This window comes from Pithys albifrons, chromosome 32 (assembly GCF_047495875.1).
Source record: "Pithys albifrons albifrons isolate INPA30051 chromosome 32, PitAlb_v1, whole genome shotgun sequence".
NCBI lineage: Eukaryota > Metazoa > Chordata > Aves > Passeriformes > Thamnophilidae > Pithys > Pithys albifrons.
Genome location: NC_092489.1, coordinates 1366509 through 1381701, shown reverse-complemented (window position 1 = coordinate 1381701; position 15193 = coordinate 1366509). Strand labels below are relative to the sequence as shown.

The window sequence follows — 15193 nt, the reverse complement described above, 5'->3', positions numbered from 1 at the left end:
TTCCTTGGAGAAATATTTCTGCCCAAATGGAACACAACAGTGGCCTGTTGGACACGCTGCCCCCAAAGGGGGAACTCTGAACATTTGGAATAAAACAATGTGCCCTCCCAAGAGCCAAGCAAGGCTTGGAGCTGTTTCCTAAAAGCATCATGTGTGGTGTCCCCAGTTGTGTCTCTGGGCAGCTCTGCAGGGGCTGCTTTGTGCAGGGCAGCCGTGGGGGCCCTTTTCCCACAGGCAGGGCTGCACTCTGGGGGTTGGGGCTTTGGTTCTTTGGTGTCCAGGGGCCACTGGGAGTCCCTGAGCCGAGATGCGGATGGTGGTCAGGGCTGGCAGGGACAGGGTGTGGTGCCTGTGACCCACAAGGGCAGTGCCCCACAGGGCAGCTCTGCAGGGCCAGCAGGTCCTGCTGCCCCAGCGCAGCCTGTGCTGTGGGTGGGTGCACACACAGTGAGAGGCTGGTTTGTGGCTGGTTTGGAGTTGCCCTTAATCCCACACAGCCATGAGTGTCCCTCTTGTTCATATTTAAATTAAATTTGGAGCCCTGGAAACACCTCCAATCATCTCTCTGGGAATGGGAATCCTTCCCTGAGCTCTGACTGTGCTCTTGGGTTTCAGGTTTCGCATCCAGGGCAATGGCCAATGTGCCTACACCTACTCTGACGACATCAGCAGCAACTGCTGCTCTCAAAGGAAATTCTCCATCTGCAGCCACCCCCAGAGGAGCCCAGTGGGGTTTGGAAGGATCAAGGAACCCAGAATTCCACCTGAAACTTCCCTCTTGGCAAAGATCGACCCCCAACTGCCCTTAATCCCACACAACCATGAGGCTTTAATTTTAATTTGGAGCCCTGGAAACTCCTCCTGAGAACAGCACAGGGGGAATCCCTGGGTATTTGCAAGCACCATCAGGGTGGAGAGAGGGACCTGCACCAGCTCAGACCCCAAACCCACATCAATCAGCCCCTGCTGGCAGCTCTGCCCTCCTACCCCTCAGGGATTGCCACTACCCAGGAGCTGCTCCCTGCTGGAAATACAGGGGGAATCTGCTCCAGCCCCTGCCTGGAACTGGGCTCCAATGGATTTGGGGGAGTTTTAGGATGGAGTCAGGGGGTTTTATACCTTTTGGATGCCTCACCTTGTCCCTGCAGCAGCCACACCACGATGCCCACCAGGACCACTTGCCCAACCCGTCCAGCACCCAGCAGAGCCCAGAACCAGTGAGGACCTGCAATGGGACCATAGTGGGAGTGCTCTGCTTTCAATGCTCTGCCTCAGCTGCAGGTCCCCCACATCCCTCTGCTCAGCAAGGAAACCTCCCAAGGCTCTCTGGGAGCCCAGAAAGCCCCCAAGGTGCCTCTTTGTTCACTTGTCCCAGCAAAGCTGCAGAGCCTCAGAGCTCAGTCCCTCCCTCTCCTGCCCTGAGCTGCACCCAGAGGTGTCCTGGGGATGGGGAGACCCCGAAGCCAAGCCCTGGGGATGTTTGGAGTGACTCCAACCCCTGTCCCTGAGCAGCAGCACCAACAACTGAGTGGGACCCCCATTCCCAGCTCCGTGCCCTGCTGAGGCGGGAGGAGGAACAATTGGGAAGGAGGCGGGGCGGGGAGGGGAAGGGGTTTGTCGGGTTTAGTTCTACTTCTCATTCTCCTGCTCTTAGTCTGGCAGGAACAATTTAATTCACACGCCCACTCCGAGTCTGATTTGCCCGGGATGGTGCTCGGGGAGGGATCTCTCCCGCTCCCCATCCCAACTCCCGAGTCCTCCGTTGGATTTTCCCTGCCTTGCCCGCTCGCAGAGGGAGGGAGAGCGGCTTCCGTGGGTCCCGCCCCAAGGCAGGGCCCCCGCCCCCCCGAGCTGTCTCGCAGCTCCCTCCTCAGCCGGCCCGGATCCATCTGCTCGCAGAGCCCGGGCAGCATCTCGGCGGCTCCGCAGGGCACTCGCTGCCCCCTCCGGGCTCGCAGGGACCTCCCCCGGCCTCCCCTGTGCCCCCCGCATCCCCTCCCTGCCCATCCCCTGGGAACGCCGAGCCCGGCCCCGCTCGCAGCTCCCTCGGCCCTCGACAGCAGCAGCAGAGCCCGCGGGGCCCGACCCAGCGCCAGGGCCGGCCCGGCAGCGGCGGAGCGGGGGCAGCGAGGGCTGCGGCGGGGGGAGCGCCCGGGGCACCGGGGTGGCCCTGACTGATCCTGCCCCGTCCCTGCCCGGCCACGTCTGGCCCTGCCCGGCCCCGTCTGTCCGTGCCCGGCCCCGTCTGTCCATGCCCGGCCCCGTCTGTCCGTGCCCGGCCCCGTCTGGCCCTGCCCGGGCGCTGCCGCCGATCGTGGCCAGTGGAGAAGTTCCGCCCAAAGAACGATGGGCGGGGTCAGGAAGGCGGAGCTGTAGGAGGTGCCGAGCTCCCATTGGCTGCTGTGCCTGTCATTCATCGATGCTGAGCGTCCATTGGGCATTCCCGCCGTCACACTTCGTTCCCACCCACCGCGCAGTAGGAGGGGCCGGGAGCGAAGTGGAGTCCGCGCCTGCGCAGTGATGGGCGGAGACCCGGATGTGGGGGAGGCGGGAAGGGACTTGTGCGGTTTTTCCCTCCCGTGTCCCGGAGCTTTCCCCGTTCCCTTTCCAGGAGCTCCTTCTTCTCGGGACCCCCCGCGCCGATTGGGCCGTGACGGTGAAGGTGGAGAAGCCGGGTAAGCCCCTCCGCCCACCCCGGGACCGCCCTCAGGTCCCTCCCACCACCCACCAAAAACACCCTGAGATCCCGAAACCTTCACCTGGGACCCCCAAAACTCCCCCAGGATGCCCCAAATCTCCTCCTGGACCTGATAGAGCCACTCAAAACACCCCAGACACCCCCCCCCCCTAAAACCCCAAGACCCTCCCCTAGACCCCCAAAACACCGCACAGACCCCCCAAACTTTCACCCAGCCCCTGCAAACCATTTCCGACCCCCAAATGACCTGCCTGGTTAGGGGGGAAGGGTCACACCCAACAGTCAGTTCTGCAGCTTTTGGGCACTTTCTGGAGAGTCAAAGCCAAGACTTTGGAGAGTCAAAGGTTTGATTTGGAAATATTGTAAATCCTTCAGTGCTTGGAAAGAGGAAAACATGCCAATAACCTGGGCTAGTGGAAAGGGATGAGCTTTAAGGGCCCTTCCAACCCAAACAATCCTGTGAGTCTGTGAATTGAGCTTGAGGAATTAGTTAAAAACCCAGCTCCTCCTCTGGACTTGGATCCAGTTCCAACCCCCTGCAATTTTAGGGCTGGGTTTAGGGCTGCTTTTAGGGCTGGTTTTAGAGCTATTTTAGAGCTGGTGTTGGGCTGTTTTAGGGCTGGTTTTCAGTCTGGCTTTAGGGCTGGGTTAAGAGCTGATTTAGGGCTGCTTTAGGGCTCACTTATTTCTGGTTTAGTGTTGGTTGAGGGCTGGTTTAAGGGCTGGTTTAGGGCTGGTTTTAGTACATGTTAAGGGCTGGTTTAGGGCTGGGTTTAAGTGTAGCAAATTATTTTTCAAGTGCTCTCAGCACTCCAAAAGTCAATTTGACACATTCATTTATCAGAATTATTATATTCTTTATTATAGCATTTTACATTATAATTATATCTTATTACAGCTGCTACAGTCCCTCACCCCAGTTGAAAGCACTGAAAATTGTGGCATTAAAACCTGTCCCTCCACATTTTGGGATGGTCTCTCATACCTGTAATGTGCCAATGAAAAAAGATAATTTAGGGACTGAGTTCCACAGTTTTACTTCTGTGCGACAGGAAGAAAACTCAAAAATATGTGTGTTCTGTTCCAGCTTGTTCCAACCATGAGAAGATCCAGGGTGTTAATATTAATTAGGACTAATCAATTCTCCAGCTGCACACCCAGTCACACTCTCCTTACAACCAGGAGAAAGAAACCTCAGTGGGTAAAAGCTGATGCATGAACTGTAATTTTAGACTTGGAGTCTGAAAAGTTCTTTCTATCCCAGAAAATGTGACCAGCTGAGGGTGTGGATATCACTGGCTGCTCCAAGTTATTCCCCCAGCCCCACATCAGTATTGAAAAGAATTAAATTTAAAAAGTTCTGTTGCAATCCAGGTCCCGACAAAACTTCCCCATGCAAAGCTTTTTGATTCTAAAAGCTGATAGAAAATGGGAGATTTTTGTTGCATTATTGGCAAGTCCATGTGTTGGTTTCCTGGGCAAACGTGGGACTTTCTGCTCCTCTGGTGCTGCTCTGCCCTCAGCCCTGGGCTTGGTGACCAAAGCAGTGAAGTACCAAGGGAGATGAAACTGGTGAGCTGAGGGACTCCAGGTTTTGCTGGGGCTTGTCCCAAAGATCTCAAGGAGAGTTAAGGAATATTCATTTCCCAGATAAATTTGGGGCACCACGTTTTCTGTTAAATATTGGTGTCAATGTTTTCAATACCTGTATAAATACCAAACTATTTTTCAAGTGCTATCATCACTCAAAAAGTCAATTTTATGCATTAATTTTTCTGTATTATTTTATGATTTATTAGAGTATTTTATAATATTACTCTACTTATCTGTTATTATAACTTCCAAATTAGCATTCAGAATATCACAGCATTCAGAAAAAACCTTTTGCACTGAGAAAAACTACTATTTCTTTTTTTTTTCCTTCCAGATTCCTAAGTACTTTTTGTTCAGGATATTTAAGCACTATTTTCTTTCCTCACCAGACTGTTCCAATATTTTATTTTAAATGTTTAAATCACTTCCTTTGTTTTATCCACTGTTTTTGTCACCTTTACATGTTTAATCACATTATTTTCCTTATTTGCTAATTCTTTTGAGACTCAAGTAAAGCTCAGTGCAATTTTCAGTCAGTTCAAGGCCGCCTAAACCATATAATGAGAGCTATTCTGAGGGAATTGCCTTTAAAACTCTGCAATTTTCTGGAAAATTAGTTCATTGTTAATTAACTTTTAAGTTCCTTGAGCAATTGTTCCAGGGAGAGTTCATGGGGATTCCAGGCTGAAACCAGACACCGTTTAAAATTCAAGTTACAAACCTGTCTCAGTGTACACAAGATGTTTCTCCTTCAAGACCGAAGTCTAAGTTATAAGTTGTTGTTTTCCATAACTTGGCAGGTGGCAAGGCCAGACACAGACCAAAAATAATGGCATCTCATCACACCTGAATACACAGGGGTCCCCCTGTGCACAATCCCCTTTCTCCTCGCCCCTATTTCAGGGTCCTGGGGGTCCTGGGGCTCCCCCTTTTCCACACTGCCATCTCTCCAGGCTGCCAGGGGTTTCTCAGCTCAGCTATCGCCCCTCTCTGCTCCCCATCCCTACAAGTCACCAGGTATCTGGTGTCCATAAAAAGCTGCAAAACACCGAGTCAGGCACAAAAAAACCCTCAGAAATATCAAAACTGCAAAGCATCAAGATTCAGCCAAAACCCACTCCCAAATATGTAGATTAAGCCAAAAAATCCGTCCCACAAGTTCCCTTTCTCTGGCCTTTTCAATTTCGGGTTCGGGGTTCCACCCTGTCTGAGCTGCCGGGGGGACCCACGTGAATTAGGACAGGCGGGAAGATGTTCTGTCTCCCAGCCCGGCGGGTAGACCTGTTCTCCCTCAGCCCGGCGCCAGCCAATGTTCCCAAACCTGCTGTGTCCGCCCTGCGGATGTGGGTGGAGGGGCGGGGCCGAGCCTGGAACACCCCCAGGAGAAGAGGAGGGGATAGCCATGCTCCTCCTTTTCCTCTTCCTTTTCCAGGGTTCCATCTGCACCCGAAGTCGTCTCCGGTGAGCGGGAGACCAGGGTGGGAAAGAGAAGGGGCCCCGCAAAGTCCACAGTGCCCCCGCTACCCCACCAAGGGCCGTGCGGGCAGTGCCATGGAACACGAGAGCCGGGATGGGCCCGGACAAAGCCTCCAAGGGCACCAGGATGTGCCGCTCCTTGGAGCCCGCGCTGGGGCTGCCGCGGGGCGGGGCCGGAGCTGCACACAGGGACGGCAAAGGGCCCCGACAAAGTGCTGTGGGACCCCCGAGCCGAGTCCCGAATAGCCTGGGGGCGCTCTGGGGGTTTGGTTTGTGTTCGGGGGGATGGTTGAGAGACCTCAAAAGCTGAGCTAGGAATGCCCCTTGGGAGGTATTGGGGGTCCCTTTGAGGTGTTTTTGGGTGTCCCAGTGTCGGGTTCCGGCGGAGCCCCTTGGTGGGTGGGGGGATGTGGGGACCCCCTTGGTGGGGTTGGTGTGCCTGGGTCAGGCCCTTCATTGGCAGGTTGGGGAGGGGGCACCCCAATGTACATGGGACTCCCAGCAGCCCGGACAGGGGAGCCCCCCCAAACCCCAAAGTGGAGAGACCCAGAGAGGGGGAATTCCTGTGAGGGATTTCTTTGGCTAAGTCTTGGTGTCTTGGGCTGAATCTTGTGGGTGCAGTGGGGACACAGTGCTGGGGAAGGGGATTTCAGGGGGAAGCAGGGCCAAGGAAAGGGGGTTTAGGGTGTTGGAGGAGTAGGATGGGGAGTCCAGGGGTCCCCAATGTTGAAGAAAGGGACTCTTGAGGCAGGGACACCCAGAATAGCTGGGAAAAGGGTTAAAATTTCCCCCCAGTGTTCCAAACAGGGCAGGGTGTGTGGTCTCGAAATGCAAGAGTGGGGGTCCCAGAGACAAGGAAAAGAGGGTTGTGGGGGCTGGAGTAGGTGGGATGGCCAGGAATGGGGGTGCAGGAGGGTATTGGTGCAGGATTTGGGGGTGGAGGGGCATCCCAGTGCCTGGAAATGAGGGATCAGGAAGGTCCCAATGTCAAGAAAAAGTAAGACTAGAGCTGGGGAGAGGTTTTTGGTGCTGCAGTTTGTGTCTGTGACCAGAAAAGTGAAGGCCAGGGGTTGTCGGGGTAAAGGAACAGGGAGTGTGGAGTTTGGAAGAGACAGGATGGTGTTACAATCTGCTTAAATATTGCAGACATAGCTTGAGTTCAAAATGTTTTCCCCAACAAAATTAAAACTCAATCTATATTACCTCTTAATTAAAAAAAAATTATTATATTTATTTTTAGTTAAGGAATTGCTAAGAAAATACAGAGAGAGAGGGAAATAAGAACAGTTAGAAAAACTCTAAGAGTACTTTTTGGAAGCAAAGAAAAAAGTTTACCATTTACCAACTTTTTCTGCCATGTTTGTTTGTGTGTGTGTGTGTGAGAAGCGATGTTGTCTCTGTTCCTGCAGGCAGAGGTGTGGAATGCAGCTCTTGCAGTGCAGATGTGATGCTCAGTCTGTGCTGCTCTCCCTTGTGCAGCAGGGCTGCTCCTCGCTCTCTGCAGAGCTCTCAGGCTCCGCGGAGCTGTCGCTCACGGGCAGCAGCGGCGCAGCCACCCCAGGCTGAACAGGGCCAGGGCTGGGTTAGCAGGAGCAGAACTGAGGCAGGGAGCAAGGCAGAGCTCAGCTTTCTCCTCAGTCTACAGGGGCAGGCAGGCAAGCAGCGTGGGTGGGGAAGAAGGAGGGTGAGAAGGTGAGATGGGTGAGGCAGGGAGGAGGTGGGAGAGGTTCTTGGCTGTGGTTCTCTCTCTCCATTCTCCACACACCCTACGCACCGAAATTCCAAGGTGTTCTTTTAGAGTTTTTATAGACTGCAAAAATACTTAGACACTGTTTTTTACAGGTAGCTTGCAAATTTCTTAAAAGGAGGATATAGTTTTAGCTAAGTCATTACAACAAGAGGATGCTTGTGTGAGTTCTCAGCAGGCAAGAAGTTTGGCTGAATTTGCTGCCATGACTTGCAGGAAGCTTGGGGAAAGGCTTTGGCAGGGTGTTTGTTTGTAAGAGAATTCTGTCTTTGTGTCGAACTGCTGACAGAAAATTCTTGGATAGGATGTTTATGACAGGGGAACAATGGGGGAATAATATTTATTTAATTTCTCAGTTATTGGTGTGTAACACATGGGTGGGAAAGGGGAGTCAGTTGGTAGTTGGAGTCAAAGAAGGTGAATGTGGGGGTGAGGTGACCTGGGATGGCTGGAAATGGGGGCCTGAGGGTCCCTGGTGTCAAAGAAAAGGGGGATCCAGGGGCTGGGAGAGGCAAGATGGGCAGGAAAAGTGGGGCAGGAGTATCCTGGAGTCAGAGAAAGGGGTGTCCAAAATTGGAGAACAGGGAATAGCCATGCAGGGGGGTCCCAGAGCCCAGGAAAAGGAGGTGCAGGGGGATAATGATAATAGTAGGGAGGAGAAGGAGAAAACAGTGGGATGCGGCTCCAAAGTGCTGATTTCCAAAGGCAGAAAAGTGGGGAGAGGGTGGGGAAGTGTCCCCAGGGAAAGTGATGCCAGAGCAGGGACTGGGAACAACGATTTTGGGAATTCAAGGCAGTGGGAGGGGGGTTTCCCTCCCCATGCTGCCCATCCTGTGCTTCGGAGATCCCAGTCACTCCCACTATGAGCCCAGTCACCTCCAGTATGAGCCCAGCTGTTCCCACTATATCTCAGTTGCCCAGAACAGAATCCCAGTTGGCCCAATATGACCCTAGTCTGTCCCACCATGGTCTCAGTGACGCCCGGTAGGCCACAGTATAGACCAAATCACTTGACTTGCTCCCAGTTGCCCCATGTGTGGTTTCAGTTTTCTACCTGCATAGTCCCAGTCACTCCCACTGTGGTCCCAGTCACCCCCAGTATGGTTCCAGTGACTTCCAGTCTCTGCCAGTATGGTGTCAGGATGATCCCAGTTGCCCCCAGTCTCTGCCAGAAGGAGCCCAAAGCTCCTGGATCACGTGGAGGAACCACCCAAAGGAAGGTCCCTCCATGTTCTGTGGCTGCAGGAAGAGCCCTGAGGAGCCGAGGGCTGCCCAGAGCCACCCCAGGCTGAATTTTTGCTCCATAATCATGTGACAAACTGTACTGAATGCAAATAGAACAGAGTGAGGCTAAGCCTTATCCTCCCAATCCCCAGAAGCAGAGGAAGCTTTTTATTCTGGGGAGGTTTTGTGTCAGGGACCAGAGTCGTGTCTGGGCCTGTCATGTTTGGTCTGTGCTTGTGCTCATCGATGTGGTGTGAGAAAACAGTGCAGAGTTTGCCTGTGGAGAACTGAGGCCTGGAGAAAGAGTCATCAGTGAGATCTGGAAGTGCTGAGAGCTTGGGCTGTGCCCCAGGAAGAATGACGGGCAGAGCCGTTGTTGTCCCGGAGTCAGCCCCTTGAGCTGCTGCAGCCTGGGCTGGTGCGATGGGCACGCAGGGGCTGGTGCTGCAGCTGGCAAAGCTGCCCTGCAGAGAGAGGAGCCAGGAGGGGTGGGCTGGGCTGGGGGTGAGGAGGCCCAGCTGGGCCTGGTTTGGTGCAGGGCACGGCCTGAAGGGGCACTGCCTGCCTGCCCTGCCGCCAGTGCCGGTGCACCTGCTGCTCCTGCCCCGCGGGCTGGGGAGATTGCAGGGGTGGGGATGTGCTGTTTGTGTGCCAAGGAACAGGATCCATTGGCCTGGGGAGATTGCAGGGCTGGGGATGTGCTGTTTGTGTGCCAAGGAACAGGATCCATTGGCTTGGGGAGATTGCAGGGCTGGGGATGTGCTGTTTGTGTGCCAAGGAACAGGATCCATTGGCTTGGGAGATTGCAGGGCTGGGGATGTGCTGTTTGTGTGCCAAGGAACAGGATCCATTGGCTTGGGGAGATTGCAGGGCTGGGGATGTGCTGTTTGTGTGCCAAGGAACAGGATCCATTGGCTTTGCTCCCCAAGAAATTTGCTTTGCTACTTCAGCTGTGTTTTAGTGTCTTTTCTTTTGTGCTGAGAATCCTCCTGAACCTGGAACATTGGGAACAACCTGGTGACCCACATTCCCAGTGACGCACATTGGGAACAACCTGGTGACCAACATTGCCAGTGACCCACACTGGGAACACACCTGTCTGGAGGTCTCCACACCCTCCTGGTTCTCTGTTGGCAGTTGGGTGAGTGCAGGGGAGTAACATCCATCAGGACACAGACAGATGTTGGAAATTCATTGGGAAAAGGGGATTTATTGACTTCACACCCCCAAAAAATCTCACCTGCTCTGTCCCATCATCTCCTATGGTGCCATCAAGCCTCCTGGTTCCTTCCCAAATCCCTTAGTTCCATTCAAAAGTTTCTTAATCTCTTCTAGAATCCCCAGAATTTCACCCCAAATCCCCCCAGTTTTTCCCCAAATCCCCAAGATTCCACTCAAAGTCTCGTAACTCCTCTCAAAATTCCTTTAATTCCACTGAAACCTCCCCTGACTTTCACCTCACACCACACTGGTTGTACTCAAAGTTGCCTTAATTCCACCTCAAACCCCTATAAATGCATCAAAATCCTGAGATTTTACCATAAATCTCCTGAATTCCACTGGAAATTCCCTCACATAAAATTGATCTCATTTCACCCCAAATTTTCAATTTCATCCCAAATCCCCTTAATTTTACTGAAGATCCCCATTAATTTCACCCAGAACTCCCTTAATAAATTTTAAATCTCCCCAATACCATTTATTTCACCCCAAATTACTTTAATTCGTCCTAAAATTCTCCAAATCTCCCTATTTCCACCTCAAAACTTCCTAATTCCATCTAACTTTTTTATTTCTACCCCAAATATCCCTAAATCTACCCCAAACAAAAACCCCCTTAATTTCACATAGAGATTATTTAATTCCACCCGAAATTCATTTAATTCCACCCACCCTCTTCTAATTTTGTTTAAAATCCACTGAATTCTACTTTAAATTCCTGGAATCCCACCCAAAATTCCCTTAATCCCACTCCACATCGTAAATCCGGCCCGAAATCCCTGCCTCAACTGACCAGTCCCCCAAAGTGCCCCCAAATCCCTCCTGGGCCCTCAAGTGCCCCCTTTGGAGCCCCAAATCCTGGAAAAGGGTCTCATGGGAAGGGGGGGCTGGGTTTTTTTGGAGGGATTGGGGTAGAATTGGGATCTGAGGGTCAGTTGGGGGGCACTTGGGGGTGTCATGGGTGTCTGGGAGGGAATTCATGAGCACTGGGGGGATACTTGAGGGGTCTGAGGATGGAATGTGGGAGTTCAAAGAGTCTTTCAGGGGACACTTGTGAGTCCTGGATAAACTTGGGGGGCACTGAGGGGTTCGGGGAGGAGATTTGAGGGTCCTGAGTGGGTATTGGGGGAGGACTTGAGGGTTCTGGGGGAACTTCTGGGGTAGTTTGGGGTTCGGGGGGCACTTCTGGGGGAGTTTGGGGTCCTGGGGCACTTCTGGGGCAGTTTGGGGTCCAGGGGGCACTTCTGGGGCATTTTGGCTTCCGGGGGGCACTTCTGGGGCAGTTTGGGGCCGAGGGCACTTCAAGCGCAGTTTGGGGTCCGGGGGGCACTTCTGGGGCAGTTTGGGATCCGGGGGCACTTCTGGGGCAGTTTGGGGTCCGGGGGCACTTGGGGGGCCGCAAACCGGCTGGGACCGACCCGATTGGGCGCGGGGGAGACGGGAGTTGATGTCCCACCTGTGATTGGCCAGAACGGGCCGCGGTGTATGACGGGAGTTGTAGTACGGGACAGGCTCAAAATGGCGCGGGTCTTCCTGCGCCGTCACCGCGTGCTGCATTTCTGAACGATGATTGGCTGCGAGCCGAGACGGGCACGCCAGGAAACCAATCAGAGGCGGCTCAGGCAAAGGGCGGGACTCGAGGGCGCTGCCGGGAGAGTTGAGCAATGGCGGCGAGCTTGGGGGGATTTCGGAAAATTTTGGGAGCATTTGGGGGGCATTTGGAGGACTCAGGGCGGGTTTAGGGGGTCCCTCCTGACCCGCCCGCCCCTCACAGACGCCCGGGACCCCGCCGGGGCCGTTTTGGCCGTGAAGGTGAAGAAGCCGGGTAAGCCCCTACCCCCACCCCGGGATGCGCCTCAGAACGCCCCAAATTCCCCCCGAAAATACTGTTGAGAGCCCCAAACCGCCCACCCGGGACCCCCAAAAGTCTCTGGATCCCCCCAGGATGCCCCAAATTCCGCACCTGGTCTCTCCCGAGCTTCTGAAACACTCTGGGACCCTCAGACACTCCAGAGACCCCCCAAACCCCCTCCCAGACCACCAATCCTTTCCCAGACCGTCTGAAATACCCAGGAACCACCGAACTACCTTAAATCCCCTTCCCAGAATCCCAAACCTCAGCCAGACAGTCTAAACTGCCCAGGAATCCCTGAACTACCCCCAGAACTGCCCTAAACTCTCTCCCAGACCCCCAAAGCATGGCAGGACCCACTAAACCCCCTTCTAGGACACATAACCCTCCCTAAATTCCCTCAACCTCCCCCCAGACTCCTACCCAGACATCCCCCCAACCCCCTAAAGACCGCCAGGACCCCCAAACCACATTGAGCCGCCCCCCCCCCCCCCTCCATTCTCTCCCACTCTCTCCAAACCAATCCAGGACCCCCAGGCTACTTCCAGACATTCCCAAACCACCCCAGATTCCCCTGAACTGCCTACCAGAACCCCCAAACTCTCCCCAGACCCTGCAAAACCACCCCAGGGCCCCTCAAAAGCCTCCCAGACCCCCCAAACCACGCCAGGTCTCCAAAACTGGGATCTCAAAATGACAACTGAAAGAGGGAGAACTGAAGCTGAGTGAGACACATGGGCAGGCCTAAGAAGCAGGAAAATGGGATTTATTGATTGGTTTTTTTCCTAGAAGCTGAAAGGGGCCATTTGGGGATGATGCTCTTGGAAAAGGGAATGGTGTGAGCGAGTGAGGGGTGAGCACAGTTGGGGGAACAAGCCCCAAAGGGGCTTTGCTTGAGGAGCCTCCCTGGATGGTGGAAACTCCTGGGATCCTCCCATTCCCCCACATGGAGGTGCCTGGCACAAATCTCCTAAAACCACAAACCATCAAAATTTGACTAAAACCCCCTCTAAAATATGAAATTAAGATGAAAGCAATTCCAACCACCAAGATTCACCTCCCAAAAACCCTCACAAAAATTTGCTCTCTGTGGTCTCTCCACTTTGGGGCTCTGGGGGTCCCCGCTGGCAGGCTGTTGGGGGTGCCTTATGTTTTGGGGTCCCCTGTCTGGGGTTCTTCCTTTTCCAGGCTGCTGGAGATCCCGGGAATTTCAGGGGTCTGACTCCGTGATCTGACCCCTTTGGGCTTCTGGGATTCCCCTCTCTTCAGGGTCCCACTCAGGACTCCTGAGGGTCCCAGGGGTACTTTTGCCCCTGACCCTGTGCTGTGGGTGCTTGGGAACCCCCTGGGACCCCAAAACAGGGATTCCAGAGAGGGGGCACCCTCAGCAACCTGTAGAGAAAAGTGCCTTTGGAATCACCACCCTAAGCAGAAAGTCAGAGGAGAAGCTCCACTATCCCCCAGCTCCACTATCACCCATCTCTGCTCCCCATCTCCAGAGGTCACCAGGCATCTGGTGTCCATAATAAGCTCCAAACTACTGAGAGTCAGGCCAAAAACAGCCCTCATCAACCTCAAACTTGCAAGACATCAAGATTCATCCAAAACTCATTTCAAAATATGGAAATTAACCCAAAAAACCCCTCCCAGAAGTTCCCCTCTTCTGGTCTTTTCAGTTTGGGGTTCAGGGTCCCCCCCTGTCTGGGATGCCGAGAGACCCACATGTATTAGGGTGGGTGGGTAGACCTGTTCTCTCTCAGGGTGATAAGTAGACCTGTTCCATTTCGGTTCCCTGGGTAGACCTGTTCTCCCTGAGACCGCCAGGTAGTCCCGTTCTATGTCTGATGGGTAGACCTGTTCTCTCCCGGTCCCCTGGGTAGACCTGCTGTCTCTGGCACACCTTCTCTTTCACTCGAGGGTCCCCCCTCCCTTCTCTGCCCCTCCACGGGCAGACCTGACAGCGCCGGCGGATGGGTAGACCTGTTCTCTCAAAAGCCCGTTGCTCACAACGCCTCCCAAAACTGCTCTGTCTGCCCCGCTGGGCCTCCCCTGCTGATGGAGGGAGCGGGGCCGACCCAGGAAGATCACCAGGAGAAGGGCAGCTGACAGCCACGCTCCTCCTTTTCCTCTTCTGGTGCTCCGAGTGCACACGAGGAGGTTTCAAGTCAGCAGGAGAACAGGGAAAGAGAAGGGACCTCCAAACTCCACAGTGCCCCCGCTGCCCCACCAAGGGCCATAAGGGCTGTGTCAGGGAACACGAGAGCCGGGATGGGCCCGGACAAAGCCCCTGAGGGCACCAGGATGTGCCGCTCCTTGGAGCCCGCGCTGGGGCTGCCGTGGGGCGGGGCCAGAGCTGCACACAGGGACAGCAAAGGGCCCCGACAAAGTGCTGCGGGACCCCCGAGCCGAGCCCCGAATAGCCTGGAGGGGCTCTGGGGGTTTGGTTTGTGTTCGAGGGATGGTTGGGGTTTGAGCAACCCCAAAGCTGAGCTGGGAATGCCCCTTGGGGGCTATTGGGGTACCAGGGTGGTGTTTTTGGGTGTCCCAGTGTTGGTTCCTGGCAGAGCCCCTTGGTGGGCGGGGGGATGCGGGGACCCCCCTTGGTGGGGTTGGTGTGCCTGTGTCAGGCCCTTCCTTGGCAGGTTGGGGAGGGGACCTCGCAGTACACGGGGGACCCCCAGAGCCTGAACAGGGGAGCCCTCCCAAACCCCAGAGTGGAGAGACCAGAGAGGGGGAACTCCTGGCAGAGCTTTTTTTGGCTGACTCTTGATGTTTTGCATGAATCTTGTGGGTGCAGGGGGGTTGGAATTTTCAGGGGGTCACAGGGCCAAGGAATGTGGGCTGTAGGGGCTTGGAGAAGTGGAATGGGGGGTCCAGGGAGACTCTGTGCTCAGGAAAGGGGTTTCAGGGGTCCCTCATGTCGAACAAAGGGACTCATGGGGTAAGGGCACCCAGGATAGCCAGAAAAAGGGGTTCAAATGAATTCCCAGTGCCCCATAAAGGGGAGAGTCTGTGGTCTGGGAAATGCAGGAGGGGGGGTCCCAGAGTCAAGAAAAAGAGGGGTGTGGGGACTGCAAAAGGTGGGATGCCAAGGAAAGGGGGTGCAGGTGGATATTGGTGCAGGATAAGGGGGTGCAAGGGCTCCCCGGTGCCTGGGAATGTGGGAACAGGAGGGGCTCAAGATGAAGAAAAAGCAGGACTGGAGGTGGGGAAAGATTATTGGGGGGTGCAGGGGGTCCCTGTACACAGAAAGAGGAGTCCAGGGGGTGTCAGGTTAAAGGAAAAGGGAGTGTGGATTCTGAGAGATGTGGGATGTGTGGGAAAGGGGGATCATAGGGATCCTGTAGTCAAAGAAATGGGGGTTTGGGGGCTGGAAAACCAG

At 54.4% G+C, this 15193-nt stretch overlaps 2 protein-coding genes across 2 annotated transcripts in view; one reads left to right on the top strand and one right to left on the bottom strand.

Annotated features, from left to right (window-relative positions):
• The window catches only part of LOC139684145 (uncharacterized), a 1342464-nt gene that overhangs the window by 319829 nt on the left and 1007442 nt on the right, over positions 1-15193 (top strand). The gene's annotated exons all lie outside the window — the stretch shown is intronic.
• Positions 1-15193, bottom strand: part of LOC139684146 (uncharacterized) — an 800710-nt gene that overhangs the window by 417780 nt on the left and 367737 nt on the right.